Consider the following 10,064-nt stretch of genomic DNA (forward strand, 5'->3'; position numbering starts at 1 on the left):
GGAGGCTGAGCCTAAGATAACTACCCATTCTCCCAGGCAAGCTGAGCTGGGTCACCTTGTCTAGTCACAATTATCCCATATCATCTCTGTCATTCATTCCAGTCCACTTAACAGACAGATGTTAAGCACCACCTGTTTGTGCGGCCCTCTGATGAATACTGCCTTTAGGAAAGGAAGATAAGACATTTTTGAAACCACTAGAGGACGATATAATACAACACAATCCACTGTGAATTTGGGCAGAGCATGAGGCCAAAGCCAGAAAAGGGAAGGCAGAGTGCTGCAACCTGGGATGAAGAGGGAAAGAGCAGACTTTAGCCCTTTCTTCTGGGGTTCTCCAGTCAAGGAAAAGTAGTGCATGCTATTCATCACAGAACCCCCTTCACAGGCTGGTTATATGTCACCTTTTCTAAAGCCATGATATACAAGGTCCGGCAGATGTAAGGCCTGCTTGAGTGTGGTTGGTAGGGTAACAGTTTATAGTTTTAATTAGAACATTTCACCTAAAATGTCATATGGTGTGCTTGAGTGTGATATTGTTATGTTATACAATTACAAGCTTATGATTTTGTAATAAAAAGGGATGTTACTTGTGCCGGACCCTGTATTTGGCTTTTCCCTGTCTTTTACAGATCTGCTGAATACCTCCTCCTTTTCAGGTAAACTCAACTTTACTCCTTTGTATACAGCTGGGTTTTGAAAGCACAGAGCCTAGTGTGTTTCATCATAATACCTTTTGGTTTATTCAGAGTTAGAAATTCTGAGTAGTTTGTAACTAATTCTTTTATATTAATTTTTTTAGATATGCTCTTCTTGCTTATGTACCTCTCACTCTTCTGTTTCCACCACAGTATGATTTGAATGGAGAATTTTGAGAATTTCTGTAGTTTTCTTTTACTGTGTCTTTATATTCAAAAGAGAACCAAAATGTATTCCTTGATTTTCACAAGCTATTAAAATCATTTAGTTGAATTCTTGATTATTACAAGTAAAATTACCTGGTTTTGTATCTTCAGGGCTTAGTACATTGAAGTCTGGGCACATGGTAGGCTCTCAGTGCATGCTGTTGAACCTCACTTCGAAAAAGGTTAGACAGGAAAAATATCAGGGTATGGCTTGCCTGCTCACATCCCATATTAAACATTTTGTGCCCAGGGCCTCTTGCTGTGGGGAATAATGGAACTGGAAAGTTCCTTATTCATAGATGCTATATTCTAAATCATGTAACTTATTATCTTATCTAAGGACCATCAACCTAGAGCTAAAGCAGTTGTTTTCAAAATGTGATCTCAAAGTCAAAACCTTCAGAATCACCTGGAGATTTGTCAAGAATGCAAGTTATTGGACCCTACTAGAGCTATCCTGAGTCATGAATTGTTTAGTAAATTTACTCAGTTGATTTTTTTGCTCTTTAACAGCATATAATGAACCAAGTTAGGATATGTACTTGGAATCAGGCACAAGTATGCCATTACTATTGAAAATCTAGACACTGGAAGAAGGAGTATGGGTTTTTTCCCCATTCAACTCACAATTTTTTGTCAATTAGACCAAACTCAGCATAAAAAAAGGCACCCAAGTTTTTGGGTGGACTAATAGCATTAGGGAAAAAAATCAGTGTGTTGAAAGAGGGAAGTTATGCAAAAAGTGGGCGGATTTGACAGTTTTATAGATTCCTAATGTTAGAAAGTTTTCCTGGAATTGAAAGCAGAGTTATCTGAATCTATGGACTTGATACAGGCCTTCCTTGGTGAATGGCAAAATTTGTCAGGAAGAGCTAGATATCAAGTAATAGCTTTTAAGAAGCAAAATACAAATCTCCTTAGAGCTAGAGACAATCATATCTGAGATACTGGCCTAAAGTTGTGCAGGGAAAAAGTTGTTTTGTTCTCATTTTATTATTATTATTATTATTATTATTATTATTATTAAACTCAAGGAAGATAAGGCTCCATGCTTTCACAAGCCCTGGGGTAAAGCATATGCATAATGAGGCAGGACGCCTGGGATGTGAAGGAGCAGTTGCTTTGGCAAATGACTCATTTGCTGTCCAGGAATGACAGATACACTGAAGGGTCACAGCTGAGATATGAGTAAAACAGAAGGCCAGAACTGAGAAGGATGACAAATTAATGCATACAAAGGCTCATGCGTCATTAGAACTACTGTACCTAGATGTTCTGAATCTATGGGTTCAGGTTTCTTATTTTAATAATTCAGAAACATTCTCGTTATTACGTGTTACCATTGACACTTGAGTATAGCCCAGGAGAATCAGGTAGGAGTAGCCCTCCCTTTGCAGAGGCTCGCCTTGTACCACAGCGCCACCTATAGGAAGCCTGTAGGAACTACATGCAGAAGTTACCGAAGTCTTTTTGAGTTCGGTGATTAGAATCATAGGATTTCAGAGATGGTGGGACTTTAAAAGTCATTGAGCCAAGTTTCTACTCAATGCTTGAACCTCTCTTATGCCATTTGATTAGCATTTGTATAACTTCTGTTGAACCTCTTCACTGAATGGAAACACACTCTCACTCAGCAATTCGTTCTATTAATATTTTCACAGATGTCAGCTTTTCACTGCATACTTCACCACTCCCTTCTGCAGAATCTGGGCCTCCTAATCTTAGGCCTTTCCAGGATGCTTCCAGGTGAATTGGTTTAATTCTTATTGGCATCCCTCTTTGCAGGCACTTTGGTGGTGGGTCCTGCCAAATTAGTTACTCTTTGCTTTCCATCTTTCAAATTATTGTGCACATTTCCTAACTACTCATTCCCCTCGTTCTTGTGGACTTACACTTTTGTTTAAAGAAAAACTTATCTACTGTCATTGCAGTAGATTTTGGGAGAGGTAGTAAGTGTAGGGTTTTACATTTATTTTAATTAAGATTTTTGTTGTGACCTTTGGATCTTCACTCTGCCATTCAATATATTGGCTACCTCTCCTAGCCATTAGAGAAATGGAAAAGCAAGCCAGCTGTACACTCAGATACTTACTCAGTGAACAGGACAACTCTGAAGACAGAATCCCGGGGCATTGGAGACTCTGGGCTGACACTGATTCATAATTAGCATCTATCTTCGTGATCTTGTTCACAATGTGAGAGTCTCTGTCAGCTGCTGGGATCAAATGCTGCAGCAGAGTGTTGACAGCTTCCTCTGATTTACCAGTCTGGCAGAGTGTGGATAAGAAGGGAAGTGCTGTTAGTTCATTAAATCATGACTTGTCCTTCCTGACTCCTAGGCATATTTAAGTACTCTCTGTTATTCTCTTTCTGCCTAAAGTGATGTTTGAAAACCTGTCTGAGAATTGCTTGTCCATTCCTGCCTCAGTTTCTGAGATCAATTTTCGATAATAAATAGAAGCTCTTTTTATTACCAAGTCCTTCCAGTAGTAGGCAGGGATGGAGTTTGTCGGGACCAGGAGGTTGGCACTGATGTAGTGAACCCAGGGGCTCTTTTGTAATCTCTCCCCCAGTTTGGATTTTTAGGTCTCTTATCTGAATGAGTGTTCTACTATTTTCTGTCCAATCATCTTTCTCCTTGGCAGAGATGGAAGATGGAAAATAGGAGACGACGTGTTCCATGAACTATGTATCTGCCTCTATTATCAGTCTTTCACCTCATTCTTATTACTCCTATATAATTTCAAAAAGTTATCCTGAACATTTAAGTAAAAAGAACAAGTAGAGCACCTAGGTTTACAGGAAATTCTGAGTTATTTAACATTTCTGATTTTTATTAAATGACTTTTTATTGGTTGTAGCCTATGCCTTGTACAGGGTTTCAAGTGGATATCTCAGCTTAGCAACTCATGATTTAAACTCATATGCAGGAATGAAGGAAAATGTTTCAAAATTCCTCATAGCTTCATTAGGTTATCTGACTCTCACACACATGGGGTAGAATCCGACGTGATTTGGCTGTGCAAGGGTGTTGGATTTCTTCAGTGTGCCCCTCGACACCCATTCTCCACCTTTCTTCATACCATTCTTTGCCCTGCGGGGCTGTCCAGCATGGATTACATCGAAGACACCTATGTTCTCTGGCTTTCTGCAGGAGATGGGAGGGAGGGAGAGCGGAACATGGGGGAGGGGTATTTATTTCCATGGTTCTTTCCTGGAAGGTTGCCACAGGCTGCTGTGTCTCTCAACAGAAGGTCACTGCTCTTGTCTAGGTAGCCCACTCCATACTACTCTCTCCTAAGTTCCGTTCTGGCCAGCTCTCCTTCCCCTACACTTGGAGGGCAGAGATAGCCTCACCACTGCTATCTCTCATGGCTTCTCAGTATCCACGCACCCTTTGTAATCAGTCCCTCAGATTTTCCTAACTTGAGTGTACCATTGGTTTTCTGATTTTGTTTTGGCTGATATAGAAAGTTTAAAACAACGCTGTGAGAAATTTCTTCTGTTGTATCAGATTTTATTGGATCCTATGATGAAATATTTTGGACATCCTAGGAACTGGCCCTTTGTAGAGTTTTTGTTTTTTTGCATCATACTCAAAGATATAAAATATTTTATAAATTTTTTAGATCAGAAAATCAAGTGAGATTATTTTCTCATAAGAAACCCATTAATTAAATTTTACATTATAGAACTGATTACTGATATTTTTGTTTCCAAATTCTTGGGTAAAAAATAAAAAAGATAAAAAATCTGCTCAGCTACATATACAACTATATATTTCTCAGAATATATATATATTTTCAAGAATACACACACACACACACACTCATCCCAGATATATGAGACTCCTACAAATCTATGTGAAACAAACCAAAACAAGTAGAAAAATGGGTAAAGTCACAGGTTACAAATGCATATAAAAAGGTGCATAACCTCATTAGTAACTAGAAATTGCAACTAAAACAAGAAAGCACTTCATATGTATTAGAATGGCAAAAAATGAAAAAAAGGTCATATAATATCCTGTGTGGAGTGGGTGTGAGGATACGTTGGTGTGACCACTTTGAAAAATAATTTAGTACTATTTGGTAAAGTTGAAAGCAAGCACACTATAGGGTCTACCTCTCAATGAGAAAGTGCAATTCTCTAATTCACATTTGAAGTCCTACCCTCCTTTTTCTCTGCACCATATTCCCTTTCCTTTGTCCCCGCCCATCATTTTTTGGGATGTATCCCCTACCATGCTCTCTGCATTTCTGGGGAAAGTCTGTGATTTGTTAAAACCTCTTAGATTAGACTGGCTGCCTTGGTGCTAAGACTAAAAGGGCAAAAATGGTTTACTCCAGAGTAAAACATTCTTTAGAGCCCCAGACATGAAGAGTCTTTGTGACATTCTTTTCAAAGCATCTGGGTAGTTGCTCCCAATCTCATGGAAATGAGGAAGGAAAGGAAAGGAAAGAGTCTTCCACTGGCTGAGATGGTGTTGAGAGCTCTGCTCCTTATCACCTCAGCACACTCTCACCCAGTTGGCCTTTTCTGAAAACGGATTTCACAACATTTGCCACCTTATAACTCAACATGTGTGTGATTTCCTGTCGGTTTAACTTCTCCAAACTTTTGTTTAACAATAACCAGAAATTCTCAGAAATAGGACGATAGTGCAACACTGCTCTTCCTTGTCACCATCCTGTCATCTCCCTGGAGTTCCTGAAACAATACAACTGATGGCTCTTAGCAGAGGCCAGAAGTCAGGATGGGACAGGAGGCCCTCCTGCATTGCCCTCCTTGACCTAGATCCTTCCATTTCTTTGTCCTGTCAGCCCTGACAAGTCTATTATTTGATACTATTAGTGTATCCTCTTGATAAGTGACGTTTACTACTTTTTATCCCCCAACAGGGCCTGTTCTATACCCAGTGGCAGCTCAAAAAAAAAAAAAAAAGAAAGAAAAAAGAAAAGAAAAGAAAAAGAAAAAAAAAGTTGCTTGCTGACAACTGCTGGTGGGTTGACCTGACCAAGAAAATGTGGCGACCTTGGAAGAAGGCAGCCCTTTTCCACTCCAGTTTGGACTGGATTTCTAAGTGCAAACATATATCTTATTTTCTTTTTGGACTTGGAGGTCACTCTCTTGAGATAGACAAAAAGGGATCCTCACTGGCTTGCCAAGTTCATGATTTTGCCTAAACTTTTGTAAATGAAAATTTTGTGAATGAAATCATGCAATTGAAATCTGAAAGGCTCTTTTTGTCTAACTTTTTGATTTTCCAGTTGAGGAAAGAGGCTCAGAGACATTAACAAATTTCCCCAATATCAGTATTATTATTACTATTATTATTTTTAATCGTCACCTGAGGATATGGTTATTGATTTTAGAGAAGAATGGAGAGAGAGAGAGAGAGACATTGATGTGAGAGAGAAACATCAATAAGTTGCTTCCTGATCATGCTCCAACTGGGGGTCTGACCACAACCTAGGTACATGTCCTGACTGGGAATTGGGCCTACAACCTTTTGGTATATGGGATGATGTTCCAACCAACTGAGCCACCTGGTCAGGCAACAGTAATATTATTTTAGATAACATAACTCAAAAGCACTATCAATTCCATTTTTCAGAAGAGGAAAGGGATGATCAGAGAGATGAGGTGAATGGCCCAGGGCAGCATAGTGAGTTGGAAGCAGAGGCTGGACTCGAAGCCAGGTCTCCTGATTCCCACAATGATGGTTTTTGATGGACACAATGCAGTCTCTGGCCATGGGAGGGGACTTTGGAATTAGCTAGGTCAGCTGTCCGGAACCACACTTTGTCTGTCTATACTTGCTGATCCAATGCACCACTAAAAAATCACATGCATTAAAAAGTCAAATGGTGTTTACTTGTTCTTCATCAGTAAAGCACATGGTATAAAATTCAAGGGGGTACAAAAGGGCATAGGGTGAAAAAAGTCTCCCTCATGTGCCTGTCTGCTAGCCATCTAGTTCTCCTTCTTCAGATATGTACTATGCTTAGATAACATACATACATATACATAGACAAATTTTTAATAAAAAATGGAAACATACTTTCCCCTGTTCTGTACCTTGCATTAAAAAAATTTGATGTATTTTGGATGTCAACCCTTATTAGTGCACATAGAGGTGCTTCCTCCTTTTTAGTGGCTGCAAGTACTCCATTGAATGGATATGTCACATTTTACTTAGCCTGTCCTCTCTTTTTGTATATCAGGTGGTTTCCAGTCTTAGGATACTGCTGTGAAGAATACAGTGAACAGCATAAGTTTTTGTACATATGTGCTAGGCTACCTAGCAGGGGTTGGTAAACTATATAGCTTGTGGGCTAAATTAAACCTGCCCTTTGTTTTTGTAAATAAAGTTTTATTAGAACACAGCTATGCCCACTTGTTTACATATTTTCTGTGGCTGTTTTTATGCTAAAGCAGCAGAGCTGAGTAGTTGCAACAGTGATATATGTCCCGGATGCCTAAAATATTTACTGTCTGGTCCTTTAAAGAGAAATTGTGCTTGCCTCAGATCTACAGGACAGATTCCCATTCGGGAAATTGCCGGGCCAAGGGTTTTGCATTTCGCACTTGATAGTGGTCCAGTTGTCTTTGTAGAGATTATACTGGTTTATTCTCCCACTGGCAGCATTCTCCCTCGCCCATGTTCTCCCCAACAGAGTTCATTGAACCCTTTCATCTTCACCAGTCTGATAGAAAACAATATTTACCTTAATTTGTTTTGCATTTCTCTGATTTTGAGTGAAATTGAGCATCTTTTTATGGTTGGGGGAGGGTGGAGCCTATGAGAGAAAGACAAATGAATACGAAGTAAATTATCGGGTCTTAATTTTTACACTCGTACAGAATTTAACCCCGCTAAACGGATTCAGCAGAGGCCCTACTGCACGCGCCAGCGTGGCGATCCCAGGTCTCTCCATCACTTCCTTCTTGGCTAGAAAATGGATTCTGAGCAACGCTTGCTTCTTGGCATTGCTCTACAGATCACGGGTTGTCATTATGTACACTGTGAGCAGCTTCTAGGTGGGAAAAGTGAGTTCTGGTTTCAATCCTGGGGAGGTGGAACTGATTGCAGCAAATTCTCGTCCAGAAGAAGGCTCCTCAAAAGGTGCGGGGTCAGCTTCAAACGCAGTTACCTTGTGGGGTGAAACCACCTTTCAACTTGAGGGGGAGGACAGAGAGGAGCAGGCTTCCCTTCCCCTTGGGGTTTAGGCTGTGCTGTCTTTGGAAATACGTACGCGCTTGCTGTTGGAAGGGGAGTGTGAGAGAGCAGGAGCTCCAGCTGTCTCCTGTTAGAATCAAGAGTCACATCTACTCTTCTCACCAGCAGGGAGGGAGGCAAACGGTGAGGCCCAGTAGTGAATTGAGGGCCCACGTTTAGCATTTGCAAGTCCTTGTTTTCCTCCTGTTTAGAACCGAGGTTGGTTCTTGATCTGGTGTTAACAGGCTTAGGCTGTGGGCAAGGCGGCAGCTGCATCTTTTGATAGTCTGTCACATTTAAAGATAAATTGCTTTAAGATATGTAGCAAGGTACTAAAGTCTTGAAGCTAATGAGGTTGAAGAAAACCTCCTCAGCAACTAACTAGATACTTAAAATGTGGTAAGGCAGTAATAATATTTAAATGGGTAAAAATTAGATTTTTAAGTTTTCAGAGAGGATCTATTGGAAATGACTGTGCTCAATTAATGATGGTAAATACATTTAATGGAAGAGTTTAGGCTGTTAAAAGAATGTAACAGCTCCATATGTCTAGATATGGAATCTTTTCCAAGAAATCAATAAGTGGAAAAGTGAAGGTAAGGGATGGTTAAGTGTCTTACATCAGTACTTCTGGAAGCAAAGACTGAGACGGGGGTTCCTGTGCTTTTGGGAGAGATTGCTCCCAGGAGCAGGGGAGAGAGGGAAGAGCTAGCAAGGGGATGGTCTCAGTGGACGTTTGCTTTCGTCTGATCCCACTGGCAGCTCTGGAGTGTGAATTGCACCACAGAGTCATCCATCATTTTGTACCCCTGTGTTGGCTGCAGTGTGCCACCTGATTGGATAGTGGCAATAAGGGTTCTCTGTAGAAGGGGGCTACTGTGAGCCATTATTAGCCAGCACCCCCAACAGCTGGGGGTGGGTGCACTGGCTGTGCAGGAGATCTGGGTAGAGCTCCAGCAGCACCTGCTGCAGAAGGCATGCTTCCATTTGTGGGAAAGGATAGAAGTGCACATGTGTGTGCATGCACATGTATGTGCTTGCGCATGCATGGGAACTATAAGAGCAGAGGTTCTTATGCTGGAGTCCATGGATCACTAAAGGCTTCATGGACAGAACCGTATGTGAATACAATTGGTTTTCTTTGTAATTCTTTGTGTTTTATTTTGCATGTTTTCAAGCATTATTCTGAGAGGAGCATCCATAGGCTTCATCAGGTAGCCAAGGGGCCATGGTACACTCATAAAAATAAAGTGATACAAGAAAGTGATGAGTGCTTGCCTGGGTGGGTGAGGGCGAAGTGGATACTAGAGGGCCAGGTCAGGAGTGGGAGAGAGATTTTCTAGTCTTTGTATATTCTTTTGTACCATTGGAATTTTCTCTATGTGCATGGAATATGTATATATATATAATATACATATTATATATAAATATATAGACACAATTTAAGGTATATATTAAAAGTTACTTACTACTTGAAAGAACCAGGGAAGAAAGAAAGAGGATGGATGGATATGGGAGAAAGTATCCCTCAAATGAAACTGATTTTTCCTGGGTTTTCTTTTTACTCTCATTTCCCAGGTTGCTTTTAATACCATTTCTTTGATTACCTGTTTTTCTCTTCAAAAAGTCCCTTTTTACCTTCCTACTGCATTTGATTCTGAAGCTGTTTTTACCTTCTTGGATGGAAGCCTGCATAATTACCTTTTACAAATTTTTGCCCAACTCTTAATCAAAGGATAACTAAAGTGTAAAGTCATTTCTTAGCATATATGCATATACTTGCAAAATACATTACTTTAATCTGCATGATATTTTTGTGGGTCAAACGCATGCCTTTAAATGAAGAAAATATTTCTGTAATGAGAATAAATGTTGGGGTTTTTTTCATGCTCAAGATTCTTTGAGCTTTTTAATCAGAACAGGTTTAAGGCATTTGA

The sequence above is a fragment of the Desmodus rotundus genome, chromosome 1, assembly GCF_022682495.2.
Source record: "Desmodus rotundus isolate HL8 chromosome 1, HLdesRot8A.1, whole genome shotgun sequence".
NCBI lineage: Eukaryota > Metazoa > Chordata > Mammalia > Chiroptera > Phyllostomidae > Desmodus > Desmodus rotundus.